Source organism: Scyliorhinus torazame, chromosome 2 (assembly GCF_047496885.1).
Source record: "Scyliorhinus torazame isolate Kashiwa2021f chromosome 2, sScyTor2.1, whole genome shotgun sequence".
NCBI lineage: Eukaryota > Metazoa > Chordata > Chondrichthyes > Carcharhiniformes > Scyliorhinidae > Scyliorhinus > Scyliorhinus torazame.
In genome coordinates, this window is record NC_092708.1 from 231,338,155 (window position 1) to 231,354,639 (window position 16,485).

The 16,485-nt window shown below is 48.9% G+C and overlaps 1 protein-coding gene across 1 annotated transcript in view; it reads right to left on the reverse strand.

The window, feature by feature from the left end:
* Nucleotides 1-16,485, reverse strand: part of fmn1 (formin 1) — a 639,512-nt gene that overhangs the window by 95,135 nt on the left and 527,892 nt on the right.

Consider the following 16,485-nt stretch of genomic DNA (forward strand, 5'->3'; position numbering starts at 1 on the left):
CCTGACTTGGAACTTTTTCTCCATTCCTTCAGTGTCCTTAGTCAAAATTTTGGTACCCCCTCCCTAGCAGCACTGTGGTTGTGCCTACACCACATGGGCTGCAATGGTTCAAAAATGTGGCTCACCACCACTTTCCCAAGGGCAATTAAGGATGCGGAATAAAAATGTTGGCCTAGCCAACGGCACCCACACACTGTGAACAAGTTACAAAGCACTTACGGATGTGGGAAATTAACGAGATTAGCAGTGAACTTGAGATGAAAATAAAATAACAGAAAAGTAACAACACTAGCAGGCACATAGGGGAATAATAAGATGTGATTTGCCCAGTAATAAGATTATCAGGAGTCCTGAGGCATTGAGGTGTGAATGGCCATATCAGAAACATTGTTTACCAAAGATCAGGTAACAAATGGTAACTTCTAAAGGGAAGACATCTGAGCGAGGCAGACAGCAGAATCCACAGAGGGGGATATCAGTAGAACTGCTAGCACCCTCATTGGGAACGCTGTCTAGTTCGCAAACTAACAGCCAGACAGGCCAGTTCCATCTATGGTCTGAGCCACAGAGGTCTCTACCACCTAACTTTTAGAGCCACGCCAAATTACATATATTTTCCTTTAAAAGACACAGTTTCATGCCTTTGCTAGGCCAGGAAAAGATGTTTTCCCAGATCTGGTCACCTACTTGGTATTATATGGTAACTATTAATTGGATTTGACATCTAGAGTTACTAAAATTGGAAGCTGCTTGGGAACGGGGTGTCTCAGTGAATTCAGAAACATGGGTTTATTTTGAGAACAAGAGGTTAACTTCAGATAACACGGTATGTTTAGTTATTCATATACTTAAGTGCCATAGTGTATATCTTTTGTCATGTTTTTAAACATTTTTTTGTTACTTGAATAAATATTCTTTATTAATTGTTGACACAATGACTGGTTTGGTTCCTCACTGGGTTGTACATTGTTCCTCACATTATTCCAAACAAGTATACACCACGAAGAACCACTGTTTAAAGTTATCATTGGGGGTTTTGAGACACTCTTACAGGTAACATGGAGGGGGTCTTAATAAAATCTCCCTCTCATGGAAAGAGATGCCTATGGTGCTTCATAGATTATAGCCAATTACCATTACGATATACCCTTGTAACAACAGATCTTACTTATTAGTCAACAACTAAAAAAACTAATTTCTTGTGTAAAAGTTGAACCTAGTTTTTCAGGGATCAAAATTCAAAGGTTTCAATGTTTAATTGGGGATGGCACGGTGGCACAGTAGTTAGCACTGCAGCCTCATAACACCAGGGACCTGGGTTCAATTCTGACCTCGCCTGACTGTCTGTGTGGAGTTTGTACATTCTCCCTGTATCTGCGTGGGTTTCCTCTGGAGCTCCAGTTTCCTCCCACAGTCCAAAGATGTGCAGGCTAGGTGGTTTGGCCATGCTAAATTGCCCCTTAGGGTAGGGTTGTAGGAATAGGGTGGGAGACAGGACCTAGGTAGAGTGCTCTTTTGGAGGGTCAGTGCAGACTCGATGTGCTGAATAGCCTCCTTCTGCACTGTAGGATTCTATGATTCTACAAATGTATAAATACGGATGGGTATAAATACCGGTAAGTAATGTTTAAAAATGTATATGTTTAAGTTGTGTTTTTATTTATTCAAATGATTGAAATAATCAGATGCTGAACGATGGGGGCAGCACGGTAGCATTGTGGATAGCACAATTGCTTCACAGCTCCAGGGTCCCAGGTTCAATTCCGGCTTGGGTCACTGTTAATGCAGAGTCTGCACATCCTCCCCTTGTGTGAGTGGGTTTCTTCCGGGTGCTCCCGTTTCCTCCCACAGTCCAAAGATGTGCAGGTTAGGTGCATTGGCCATGGTAAATTGCCCTTAGTGTCCAAAATTGCCCTTAGTTTTGGGTGGGGTTACTGGGTTATGGGGATAGGGTGGAGGTGTTGACCTTGGGTAGGATGCTCTTTCCAAGAGCCAGTGCAGACTCGATGGGCCGAATGGCCTCCTTCTGCACTGTAAATTCTATGATAACTAACATGAATTATTTGTGTTTTGGGTTTTTTACTGTTTTCCATTGATCTTTTTTTGGATTTCACTTCGGCCTATATCTAGCACCAGTATCAGCCTCTCGAAAACATTACCCCTGTAAAAGTCGACCATTGGCTTAAAATATTGGTCTCAAAATTTCAACTTTTACATGAAATACACAGTAAATAATGCAAGTACAGAGTGGCAATTTTATTATTAAGAGCTATCATCAGCTTGTAACATTGGCCTAAATCTTTCGCCCTCGTTCGCGGCTGGGATTTACTGGTGCCGCTGAAAGTGAATGGACTTGGATGGAGCCGTGCCTGAGAGTGGCAGTCTTCGTGGTATCGGACCAGCCAGATCTTCATAAGGGGAAGAAGACCGATGCCCTGGCTTTTGCTTCCCTAGTCGCACGCCGGAGGATCCTGCTCGGCTGGCAATCAGCGGCACCACCCACAGCTGCAGACTGGTTGGTAGACCTGGCAGAATTTCTCCACCTGGAGAAGATCAAGTACACCATCCAAGGGTCGGACAAAGCGTGGGGGCCACTCATCAGCCTGTCCCAAGTCGAGGCTAACAGCGACTAGGGAGAGGGGGAGGAGGAAGAGAGGGAGGAAGACAAGGGATAGCACATGCACGAGAAAGAGACCCAGCAGTAAGAAGCGGAGCACAGTACAGGACGCCCAGGGCAGACTGCAATACGCAAGGGGAGCTAAACTACCAACGAGGGAAGGGGAGGAGAATGGGGTGAGGGGGGGGCGGAGGAGTGGGACCTCATGTAAAAACAGAGTAAATAAGACACAGACTTGTTTGTAAATACCAGATACACATGAGCTGTAACTCTGTAAAAACTGGACAACACCAATTCAAACATTTCAAAAAAGTGAATGGACTTGTGGCTGGAATGCCAGATTTTCCATTCTCACTCGCAGCGGGTCCCACCATGGATGAGACCGGAGAAACACATTCATGATAACTGAATGTTTCATTTCATACAGCAGGAATGAAAGTGATTTAATAGAAGAATCGCACCAATTGGCAAATACAAAACAGAAAGACAGTAACCATGGAGAATTCTATCGCTATCTTATCCTTGAGAAGATAAGGGAAACATATAATAATAATCTTTATTATTGTCACAAGTAGGCTTACATTGACACGGCAATGAAGTTACTGTGAAAATCCCCTAGTTGCCACAGTCCGGTGCCTATTCAGATACACAGAGGGAGAATTCAGAATGTCCAATTTACCTAACAAACACGTCTTTCGGGACTTGTGGGAGGAAATTGGAGCGCCCGGAGGAAACCCACGCAGACACGGGGAGAACATGCAGACTCCGCATAGGCAGTCACCGAAGCCGGGAATTGAACCTGGGACCCAGGTCAACATTTCTCCAATTATTTGAACTTATTTTATTACATTAACCACACCGATTCTCCACTGTTTCCTTTTAATAGTTCTAAGAGTCTCTAAAATGTTTGTTGCTGCTTTGCGGGTTGCTTTTGTCCACCTGCAGGCACATTTTCTCATCTGAAATATTGGACAGAATTTTAACTGGAAGACAGATGAGCAGATTTGAGTCTAGGCCTTGGGTGTTAAATATCCCGAAAATGCTGGCGTGTCAGAAACACAGCCGGATTCCATTCATTTCCAGCTTTTATCAGGGTGCATTGGAGACACAAGGAGACCCTTCCTTCCACCATGGAGATGTTGCAGGGGGGATTCTCCGCCTCCCAGACCCGTGTTTCCCGGTGGCGGGAGGCGGTGCGCTGTTCGCTGGCAGTGGGATGCCATGTCGCCGGGAAACCCACGGGAGGTGGTCCGCTGCCGGCGGGACCAGATACTCCCGTCCCATAAAACGGCCAGAGATTTCCAGCCATTGAGTTTCTAATTTAAATCTGTAAAGAGGCAATTGGTTCTGACTTTGCATTTTGCCTTTAACAGCCAGTGCATGGGTTTCCCAAGTTGTGAAACTCATCAGAGCCAACGAAATGAGAGAACATTAGGGATTCTCTGTGAGATTGACAGGCTGAAAAGTTGAAACTGAGCATCTGTCGGCATAAATGATTTATGCTCACAGTACTTGCCCTGAGAATGTGCTTTCAATGCTTAATTCCAATTTCTGGGAAGTCATTTCACCTATCTTAGATATGGTTGCCAACTGAGATCCCTGGAACATTCGTGGAGATTTGCCCCCAAGCTCCAGCCAACACATCCATCCTTGTGACGTGCTGCCTTTGTACGCGAATTGGAAAGCAAAAAGATTTGTTACTCAATAGGATGACGTTTGGCTGTCTGCCAACCAGCCTTCCCACCAACCCCCCCACCCCCATTTCCAATACTTTTATATCTCGTAAAGAAACAAAGCTCAAATTAAATCGCAAAAACAGGCATTTTTAATGCCCCCATGATATTTTTCCAGGATTGCACACAGCAGCATCCTTGTGATTGATCTTCAATTCCTGGAGACGCTAGGTCAACCCCGGAGGGCTGGCAACCCGAATCTTGGACTTTACTCACCTTGATTGGCATTTCCCAGCTGACAGCCGTCTAAGCAGCATGTGAACATCTTAAACAGCTCTACCTCGGATCCCTGAAAAGATCAAGAGGAGTAACAACACCAAAACCAGCTGTCTCTTCAGTCACCTTCCATTCACAGGGAAGTGGGGTTGAACACAGAACTCCAGCTTGAAGAAGGTAGTATTCCCAGTTCACGGTTTACACAGGCAAAGGATCAGCTTTCTCGACATGACTGAGCAAGTGCCTCAGGAGGCTCAGCTTTTCACGGCAGATTGTTGCTGGCATCTGCAGCTCCCTGAAACAAGACCACCTTCCCAGGTGGGCACACGGCTGTGAATTCCTTCTCCTGCAGTTCCTTCCAGGGATCTGTCGGTACCTCCTGCAGGATTTCACAGCCTGCTACTGACTAGAGCATGTTCCAGCGACTGCTGTCCCTTAATCCACTTTGCCACTGATGAGATCAGTCATATCGTGAGGGCTCTCAGATTGATTGGATTCCTGTAAATATAGTCATTGACTGCACACATGTGGTAATCAATGCTCAGCTCATACTTGACAACTGGAATGTTTTCATCTATGTCTGTGTAAGATATCCTGGGAGTTGCAGTGATGTCTTCATTCTGAACCAGTCACATCTGCCACAGATCTTCACACAGGCAAGCACAGTTAGCAGGTGGCTCCTTCGGCACAAGGGCTACCTTCAGCTCAGTTGGCTGGGCAGCTGGTTCAAGACGCAGAGCGAGGCCAACAGTGTGGGTTCAATTCCCGTACCAGCTGAGGTTAGTCATGAAGGTCCGCCTTCTGAACCTTGCCCCTTGCCTGAGGTATGGTGATCCTCAGGGTAAATCACCACCAGTCAGCTCGCCCCCTCAAAGGGGAAAGCAGCCTATGGTCAACTGGGACTATGGCAACTTTACTTACTTTACCCTCTAAGGATGTGGAAAGTTACATCATGTAGCCCTAGCGCTAACGCAGAGGAAAAATACAATCCGTGTTACATGAGCGCAATAGTTGCTCATAGATAAGTTGTTTGTTTGCTGAACTTGTAATTCAACTTCCTTTACAGATCTGGGAGCTCCTTTGTGCATCAGTTCGGGTGTTCAGGATGGTCCCGGTTTGCTGTGTACAACATAGCATTGCAAAGGTAAACTATTACTGTGGGAAGGGAAGTGAGGATTGCCCAACTTCTGAGAGGGTGAGTCTGATATGGGCAGGGTGCCTGCAGCCACTCACCTAACTGCCAGAGAAACCAGTGGTGGATCCATCCAGGCAGAGTGAGACAAACTGAGGGTGTGAAGCCTTATGGCACAACAATGATAAACCCACTGCCACCACCCACCCCTCCCACCTCAGTGTCACTTCTCACAAATCCACGAATTGCGCTGAACATTTAGTTCTGATTTAAAACATTTTTATGCTTTATGATTTACAAATGATTTTTAAAATCTGAACCTTCAATGAACATGTAAGATTTAATATTGTCCAAAGATGTGCAGGTTAGGTGGGGTTACGGGGATAGGGTGGGGGATTTGTCCTAGGTAGGGTGCTCTTTCAGAGGGTTTGTGCAGACTCGATGGGACAAACGGCCTCCCTCTGCACTGCAGGAATTCTATGGATTCTACTCTAGGGACACAATTGATTACTAATGTTGTGGAGCACACTGTCTGCCTTACAGTAGGAACGTCTACACATTATGTGTTACCATTGCAGCATCCTATTGTAATTCTTCTCGTCACTAAATTGTATGAGATCCTGAGGGTTAGTGCACTGCACACTGTCCCTGAAACCACTTATGGAGCCACCTAAAAAAGAAAGAGCTCCGGAGTGATGCTTAATTGTTTTCCTCTGCCTGATCAGGATCTTGGATGGCACTCCAAAGTCTCTGAAAGCAAATCAGGGCAGAGGTCTCTCTTATCTCTCTCCAAGTGTGGGTTACCAAACCAAATATCTACATGACCCTGCCCCTGCACTCTTGACCACTGCTACTCAAAAATCAAGGGTGCCTACCGTTCCATTCCCCAACCGCACTTTGGGAAATCAGACCATAAGACGAGCTCCTTCTCCCGGCATACAAACAGAAACTCAAGCGGGAGAATTCAGCTAAGAAGATTGTGCAGTGCTGGTCCGAGGAGACAGAAGAGCTCTTACGTGACTGCTGAGAGACAGTGGACTGGTCCATATTTAAGAACTCAGCGACCAACTTAAATGAGTATGTCACCAACGTCACAGACTTCATCAGCAAATGTGTGGACGACTGCGTGCCAAAGAAAGCACTATGTGCGTTCCCCAACCGGAAACCATGGCTCAATCGCGAGATTGACTCCCTACTGAAGGACAGATCTGAGGCGTTCAAGGCAGACGACCCTGACCTATACAAGAAATCCAGGTACGACCTCCGCAAAGCCATCAGAGGTGCCAAGAGAGAATATCAAACCAAGCTAGAGTCACAGACAGACTCTCGGCGGTTGTGGCACCGACTAAACAACATAATGGGCTACAAAGCAAAGCCGAACAGTATCTCTGGCAGCAGCGCATCCCTCCCCGATGAACTCAATGCATTCTATGCTCGGTTCGAGCAGGTAACCAACAATCCGCTGTCGAGTGCCCCAGCAGCCCATAATTCACCCATACCCACCATCACAGCTTCCGAAGTTAGATTGGCCTTCCTGAAAGTGAACCCTCGGAAGGCGACGGGCCCGGACGGGATCCCTGGTCGTGCACTCAGAGCCTGCGCGGACCAGCTGGCAGAGGTATTCGCAGACATATTTAACCTGTCCCTACTGCACTCAGAGGTCCCCACCTGCTTCAAGAAGACCACCATCATACTGGTACCAAAGAAGAACCAGGCAACGTGCCTCAATGACTACCGACCAGTGACCCTGACTTCAGTCTTAATGAAGTGCTTCGAGAGGTTGATCATGAAGCGCATCACCTCCATATTCCCAGAACGCCTTGATCCACTGCAATTCGAATACCGCCGCAACCGGTCCACAGCAGACACCATTTCCCTGGCCCTACACTCATCCCTAGAGCATCTCGAAAACAAGGACTCCTACATTCGACTCCTATTTATTGACTACAGCTCCGCCTTCAACACCATAATCCCAGCCAAGCTCATATCAAAGCTCCAAAACCTAGGACTTAGCTCCCCACTCTGCAACTGGATCCTCGATTTTCTGACCGACAGACCACAATCAGTAAGAATGAACAACAACACCTCCTCCACAATAGTCCTCAACACCGGCGCCCTGCAAGGCTGCATACTTAGCCCCCTACTCCACTCCCTGTACACACACGACTGCGTGGCAAAACTTGGTTCCAACTCCATCTACAAGTTTGCTGACGATACGACCATAGTGGGCCGGATCTCGAATAACGATGAGTCCGAATACAGGTGGGAGATAGAGAACCTAGTGGAGTGGTGTAGCGACAACAATCTCTCCCTCAATGCCAGCAAAACTAAAGAGCTGGTAATTGACTTCAGGAAGCAAAGTACTGTACACACCCCTGTCAGCATCAACGGGGCCGAGGTGGAGATGGTTAGCAGTTTCAAATTCCTAGGGGTGCACATCTCCAAAAATCTGTCCTGGTCCACCCACGTCGACGCTACCACCAAGAAAGCACAACAGCGCCTATATTTCCTCAGGAAACTAATGAAATTCGACATGTCCACATTAACCCTTACCAACTTTTACAGATGCACCATAGAAAGCATCCTATCGGGCTGCATCACAGCCTGGTATGGCAACTGCTCAGCCCAGGACTGCAAGAAACTTCAGAGAGTCGTGAACACCGCCCAGTCCATCACACAAACCTGCCTCCCATCCATTGTTTCCATCTACACCTCCCGCTGCCTGGGGAAAGCGGGCAGCATAATCAAAGATCCCTCCCACCTGGCTTACTCACTCTTCCAACTTCTTCCATCGGGCAGGAGATACAGAAGTCTGAGAACACGCACGAACAGACTCAAAAACAGCTTCTTCCCCACTGTCACCAGACTCCTAAATGACCCTCTTATGGACTGATTTCATTAACACTACACCCTGTATGCTTCATCCGATGCCAGTGCTTATGTAGTTACATTGTATACCTTGTGTTGCCCTATTATGTATTTTCTTTTATTCCCTTTTCTTCTCATGTACTTAATGATCTGTTGAGCTGCTCGCAGAAAAATACTTTTCATTGTACCTCGGTACACGTGACAATAAACAAACAAATCCAATCCTAGGCATCTGGAGCGTGGATCAAGGGGAAACCCAAATGATGCGTGTTACATTTCTCCCCATTTAGAGGTGCTGTATGGATGGATTCCATCTCTTTCAGAAGATACAAACTATGGAATTAATTTGAAATTATGAAATTTCTAGACACTTTTGTCAGTAGACCCACTGCTTTGATGCTGAAGATAATTGCAAATGGGTTGTTGGGTTGTTTGGTTGTCCCAATCGATTTCCAAGCATGTTAGCTCTGATATTCCAAAACTTCCAAATTCCTTGATTTAACATTATTTTTCAAAAGTCTGAAAGGTTACAACATCCGAATCAGAAATATCATATTAATGCATAAAAGTGCCTCAAAGTGTGAACTGCGGTTGATTTGGATGAAGGCACGAGAAAATATCTTGAAGGGAGATTTGAAAGTATTGTACACAACAGAATACACACATCACATTGAATAGATATGCAAGAAAATTCCTGCACTACCCGTGAAGCATATGTCACGTGAGTAATGAACATGCATTCCAGAATGAAAAGAAGGCAGGTAACACAATGCTGGGTGTGGGTAAATTTGAAGAATAAAAAAAGAGAATACTTCTGGCAGGCAAGTTTAAGTTCCGAGTCCCTGATCCTTAAATGAAAGATCTTTTACAACCCACAAAATGAAATGTACTTTTTCAACATAAGAATACGCTTAAGATCAAAGCCAGAGAGGAGAGAGCCAAGAACAGAGTTGCTTTGATAGCTTTGTGACCAGCAGAACCATTTGAGATGTTTGCTTTGTACGAAACTACTGGCCCAAGTTCTACTGGAAATGTTAAAATATTGTTAAACGTTTAATGTTTAAAATAATTACCAAATTAAATCTTTTGAAATAATTAATTATATTGAAGTTTCTTTTTAATTGAAGGGTCATATATGTGTAATATGGCATGAATTTTGATCAAATTTGTCATGCAACAAATAAGGTTTTGCAGATTTCTAATGCATTTCAATCTTCCAATAAGATTATTTGATATTTGTTACTGTGTCCTTTTACATCGTCTTAAAACACTTTTAATAGTGACTGCCACGTGCCTGGAAAAAAACTGGTTAATCTAATATTTCAGCATGATTCACCGGCCTCATTGCGCCTGACTTGGTGTCAGGATGAGGCCTGTAATGATATGCAGACATGCACATAATGATATACAGACAGGCAGCTAATGAACACAGAGAACAGGACATGGCCAATGAGCAGGCAGGACACTCAGGGGTGGTATCTCACTATAAAAGGCACGAGGCACTCACACTCCGCCTCTTTCCACTGATGGACATCTACAGAGTGAGTCAGGGTGCATGTACAGTATCACACCTCCAGCACGTAGCTAAGAGCTAGTCTGGTTCAGTCAGACAGAGTAACCACACTTAGGTTAGCAGAGAGTCGAACTCATAGAGAACTATGCTACTGGTTCAATAAATCAGATTGAACTAATTTCAAGGTCTGGAGTATCTTTTGGTTAAGGCTGCATCCAGTTGCAGCCTGCATTCTCCCAGAGTACATAACACATCATGCTACCAGGAGACTGCTTAATCTAGGTGGTTTACCTCAGTCTGTTCCGTGACGACCAGCGAATGTATCCCGGCACCATGGACAAGATTCAGACTCCTCACCAGCTCAGGACCTCCGGCAATCTCAGTGGCAACTGGCGGACATTCAAGCAAAAGTTTCTGCTGTACATCGAAGCTTTAGAGCTCGTGGGTGCGTCTGATGCAAGGAAGATCGCGCTTATCCTCTGTGATGAACGGTTATTGTATTACTGTACCCTTATCATCATGTAAGGTGATGTCCCCTTTAAGACTAGGCTTGGAACCCTGGGGGACTCTGCCTCCGGTTCCGCCCACCTGGGAGTCGTATATAAGGGGCCGCCTTGTAGGCGGCACTCAGTAAGCACATGTCTCGGCACCAGGCTAGTCCTTAGCTTATTAAAGCCTTCTTTACCGTTTTACTCTCTAATGTCGTTATTGAGAGTACAACAAGTTAATAAGCTAATCTACATCAGGATGGATGCAGTCCTAAAGCCAGAGAAGCTCAATCTGGAAGCACGGACACCGGAGGCAAAGGAAATGTTTCAATACTGGCTCCGGAATGCTTCGAGGCCTGGACTCCTCAGAGATTCCCATCCTGGGGCCACGCAAGCTGAGCCTACTCCACGCCCAGGTGAGTCACAGAATCTCTGCCACGCTCAAAAAGGCGACTACCTACGAAGAGGCGGTCGAGATACTACGCAAGCGGTTTTTCAAACCCATCAACGAGGTACATGCCCGGCATCTGCTGTCTACCTGCCGGCAGCACTCGGGGGAAAGGCTGGACGAATTCGTAGAAAAACTCACCGCGCTCGCCAGGAACTGTAATCATCATAATGTGACAGGGGAAATCTATATGAACCTGCACATCAGAGACGCTTTCGTGTCCGGCATCCGCTCAACTTTTATACGGCAGCGACTACTCGAAAACGGGGCAAAAGAACTCCAGGACACGCTAACGCTCGCCACCTCGCTGGAAGTGGCTCGGCATAATTTAGGCGCGGACCCTGCGAGCCTCCCTCGGACTTCTCCAGACTTGGCCACGTTACGGGCCTGCGCCGCGTGGTGACCCGCCCAGAGCGGGGGCACACTGTGCTATTTCTGTGGGCAGGGCCAGCACCCACGCCCACGCTGCCCAGCCCGCTCCGCCGTCTGCAGCAACTGCGGGAAGAAGGGGCATTTTGGGAGGGTCTGCCTGGCCAGGCCCAAGGGCCAGAAACACAAAGAACAGCAGGCCCGAAGATCGGGCTCACAGACCCACAGGCCTCGCAACGCGGCTGCGCATCGACCCGACACGCCCCCTTCTGACGCGTCATCTGTCTCGTGCGAGTCATGGGGGCGACCATCTTGGCGGCGGCCATCTTCTCGACCCGACACATGCGACCGACGGCGGTGGCCATTTTACGAATCTGACTCGGCTGAGGACTCGGACTACCCGCAACTGGGAGCGATCACCCTCGACCAAACGTGGCCAAAACACCTGCAGAACTCTATGATGCAGGTCCAGTTCAACAGGCGCGACACTCCATGCCTTTTTGACTCCGGGAGCACGGAGAGCTTTATTCATCCAGAAATGGTAAGGTGCTGCTCCTTACGCACCCATCCCCTTTCCCAAACCATAGCCCTCGCATCCGGGTCCCACTTGGTCCAAATCAAGGTGTATTGTATTGCGGATCTCTCGATCCAGGGCGCCGAATACACCCGTTTCAAACTGTATATCCTCCCTCACCTCTGAGCCCCCCCTGCAGCTCGGACTGGATTTCCAGTGCAGCCACCGAAGCCTGACACTGAAGTTCGGCGGAGCCTTGCCCCCCTCACGGTGTGCTGCCTTGCGACACTGAAAGTTGCACCCCCCTCTCTATTCGTGAACCTCACTCCCGACTGTAAGCCCGTCGCCACCATGAGCCGGCGGTACAGTGCCCAAGACATAACTTTTATCAAGTCAGAGGTCCAGCGTTTACTGGGAGAGGGGATCATCGAGGCTAGCAACAGCCCCTGGAGAGCACAAGTGGTGGTAGTCCGGTCCGGGGAAAACAAACGGATGGTCGTGGATTATAGCCAGACCATAAACCGCTTCACGCAGCTCGATGCATACCCCCTTCCTCGCATCGCAGAAATGGTAAATCGGATCGCCCAATACCGGGTATTTTCCACGGTCGATCTCAAATCCCCCTATCACCAGCTCCCCATTCGACCGAAAGACCGCCCCTATACTGCCTTCGAAGCAGCCGGCCGGCTCTTCCACTTCCTCAGGGTCCCCTTCGGCGTCACAAATGGGGTCTCCGTCATCCAGAGTGCGATAGACCAAATGGTGGGCCAGTACGGCTTGCGGGCTACATACCCGTACTTGGACAATGTTACCGTCTGCGGCCATGACCAGCAGGACCATGACGCGACCCTCGAAAAGTTCCTCCAGACCGCCCAGGCCCTCAACCTGATCTATAACGAGGAAAAATGAGTTTTGCACACAAGTCAGCTAGCCATCCTCAGCTATGTCGTGGAAAACGGAGTCCTAGGTCCCAACCCCGACCGCATGCACCCCCTTAAGGAACTTCCCCTCCCCCTCAAGGCCCTCAAACGGTGCTTGGGGCTTTTCTCCTATTACGCCCAGTGGGTCCCCAAATATGCGGACAAAGCCCGCCCACTCATAAAGACCACGATATTCCCCCTGTCGGCTGAGGCCCGATCGGCCTTCAGCCGCATCAAGGCCAACATCATCAAGGCCGCTATGCACACGGTGGACGAAACCATCCCTTTCCAGGTAGAGAGCGATGCGTCAGACATCGCCCTGGCTGCTACCCTCAACCAGGCAGGCAGACCAGTAACGTTCTTCTCCCGGACCCTCACCACCTCCGAGATTCGCACTCTGCAGTCGAGAAGGAGGCACAAGCCATTGTGGAGGCTGTGCAGTGCTGGAGGCACTACCTAGCCGGTAGGAGGTTCACCCTCGTCACCAACCAACGGTCGGTAGCCTTCATGTTTGATAACACACAACGAGGCAAAATAAAAAACGATAACATTTTGAGGTGGAGGATCGAACTCTCCACCTACTCGTACGATATCAAGTATCGTCCAGGGTAGCTCAACGAGCCCCCAGATGCCCTGTCACGCAGCACGTGCGCCAACGCGCAGGAGGACCGCCTGCAAGCCATCCACAATGACCTCTGTCACCCGGGGGTTACCCGGCTCGTCCACTTTATCAAGACCCGCAACCTATCTTACTCAACCGAGGAGGTCAAGGCCATGACCAGAGCTTGCCAGATCTGCGTGGAGTGCAAACCGCACTTCTACCAGCCAGACAAGGCTCGTCTTGTGAAGGCCTCGGGCCCTTTGAGCGGCTAAGTGTGGACTTCAAGGGCCCCCTCACGTCCACCAACCGCAATGCCTACTTCCTCACCGTCATCAACGAGTTCTCCAGCTTCCCATTCGCCGTCCCCTGTCCCGACATGACCTCAGCCACCGTGACAAAGGCATTGCACAGCATCTTCACCCTGTTTGGTTTCCCCGTGTATATCCACAGCGGCCGGTGTACATCATTCATGAGCGATGAACTGTGTCAGTATCTGCTCAGCAAAGGCATCGCCTCGAGCAGAACGGGCGGGGAAGAGGGAGAACGCAACAGTTTGAAAGGCTGTCCTTCTGGCCCTACGGTCAAGAAGTCTCCCAACCACCCGTTGGCAGGAGTTCCTACCCGATGCCCTACACTCCATTAGGTCTCTCCTCTGCATGGCCACGAATGAGACCCCTCACAACCGCTTGTTTGTCTTCCCCAGGAAGTCCACCTCCGGGGCCTCGCTTCCACCATGGCTGACGGCTCCGGGACCTGTTCTTCTCTGGAGGCACGCGAGGAGCCATAAAACGGACCCCCTGGTCGAGAGGGTCCAATTACTACATGCGAACCCCCGATACGCCTACTTTGAGTACCCCGACGGCAGGCAAGATATGGTTTCCCTCCGGGATCTGGCACCGCTGGTTCCCCCACTACAGACGCCCCCTTCCTCATGGCTCCCCTGCGGGATCCGGCACCCACTACTCCGCCCACGCCCCCCCCCCCCCCACCCCACTCCCCGTCGGTGGACACCAATCCCGCGCGCCCCCTAGCGCCCCCCTCTACACCCCCCGCTGGCGCCGGCACCGCGACCCCCAGCCCCAGCTATTTCCTCTGCACCCCTATCCCCTACCCCGACCCAGACCAAGGCTCCGACCACCGTGCTCCCGGGCGTATCCTCAACTAAGCCGTCCGTGTCCGCCGCACCACCGCCCAAGCCGAGGAGGTCGATGAGGACAATCAGGCCGCCGAAATGAATGGACTTGTGATCCCACTTCACCCCAGCCGGACTTCGTTTTTTTAAACAGGGGGTGAATGTAATGAACGGTTATTGTACGGTTATCATCATGGAAGGTGATGTCCCCTTTAAGACCGGGCTTGGAACCTTGGGGGACTCCGCCTCTGGCTCCGCCCACCTGGGAGTCATAGATAAGGGGCCGTCCTGCATGCGGCACCCAGTAGGCACCCGTCTCGGCAGCAGGCTAGTTCTTAGCTTATTAAAGCCTTCTTTACCGTTTTACTCTCTCGCGTCGTTATTGAGGGTACAACATCCTCTCAACAGCAGGTGATCAAGCCATCAAACTCTTCAACTCTTTTCACTTCACCGAAGGCCAGGACAAGACAAAGTTTCAGACCGTCCTGGACAAGTTTGACAGTCACTGTGAAGTGGACACCAATGAAATCTTCGAGCGCTACATATTCAAACAGCGTCTACAAAGGTAAAGATGAATTTTTCAACTCCTTCTTAACTAACCTCTGCCTGCTAGCGCTGTCCTGCAACTTTGGTGATATTGCTGACTCCATGATCAGAGACCAAATCGTTTTTGGAGTTCACTCTGATCCTCTGAGAGAGCAGCTACTGAAAATCAAGCATATGACCCTGCCAGTCGCGATTGAAACATGTACAGTGCATGAGCACGCCAAAAATCGCTATTCACAGTACAAGTCGGTTGAAAATGAAAAACCTGCTTCCTACGAGGCAAAGTGTGTGCAGGCCATCTCCCGGATGCAGCACCTCAGCATTGATGAAAGCGGCCATTTTGCGTGCTTTTCCCCGGGCCCCACGCATGCGCGTTGCGAACGGGATAACGAAACGGCTGACACCCGCGCTGCGCATGTGCGATGACGCGCGGGGCGTCAGGACGCCGACGTCATGATGTGCTCGAACTGCGGCAACACCCACTTAAAGAAACACTTCCCTGCAAGAGGCAGGCGATGTTTAAACTGCGGGAAGCCTGGACACTATGCAGCCTTGTGCAGATCTGCACCACCAGTCAGGCTTCCATCCCGCCTGTCAAGGCGCCGTCGTCCCCACCACCATCTCTCTGGCGGTCGACATGGATCAGACGCAAGCCCCAGAGACTGGACTTATGAACATTTGCTTTGTTTGCTATGTTCTGTGTTCTCGCATTAGACAGCTGTCTTCACATGTAAATACGTTTACATATGCCACCGCTTGTAAATATGTTAATATATGCCACCACATGTAAGTACGTTCCCACGTGCCAACTAAACATAAAAAGAAAAGGAAAATGTCATGATATGCAGACATGGAGATAATGATATACAGGCAGGCACAGACAGGCAGCTAATGAACACAGAGAACAGGATATGACCAATGAGCAGGCAGGACACTCAGGGGTGGTATCTCACTATAAAAGGCACGAGGCACTCACACTCCGCCTCTTTCCACTGATGAACATCTACAGAGTGAGTCAGGGTGTATGTACAGTATCACACTTCCAGCACATGGCTAAGAGCTAGTCTGGTTCAGTCAGACAGAGTAACCACACTTAGGTTAGCAGAGAGTCAAACTCATAGAGAACTGTGCTAACTATGCTACTGGTTCAATAAATCAGATTGAACTAACTTCAAGGTCTTGAGTATCTTTTGGTTAAAGCTGCATCCAGTTGCAGCCTGTGTTATCCCAGAATACATAACACATCAAGGCCATTCAATCTTGCCTCTCACGAGTGTTGCAACGCTCGAAACGTCTCGTGAGATTCAATGGAATCTCATGAGCCGTTGCGATTTGTATTTTGTTCTCATTGGGTGTGACCCAGATCAGCATTTTTTAATAAGCCACAT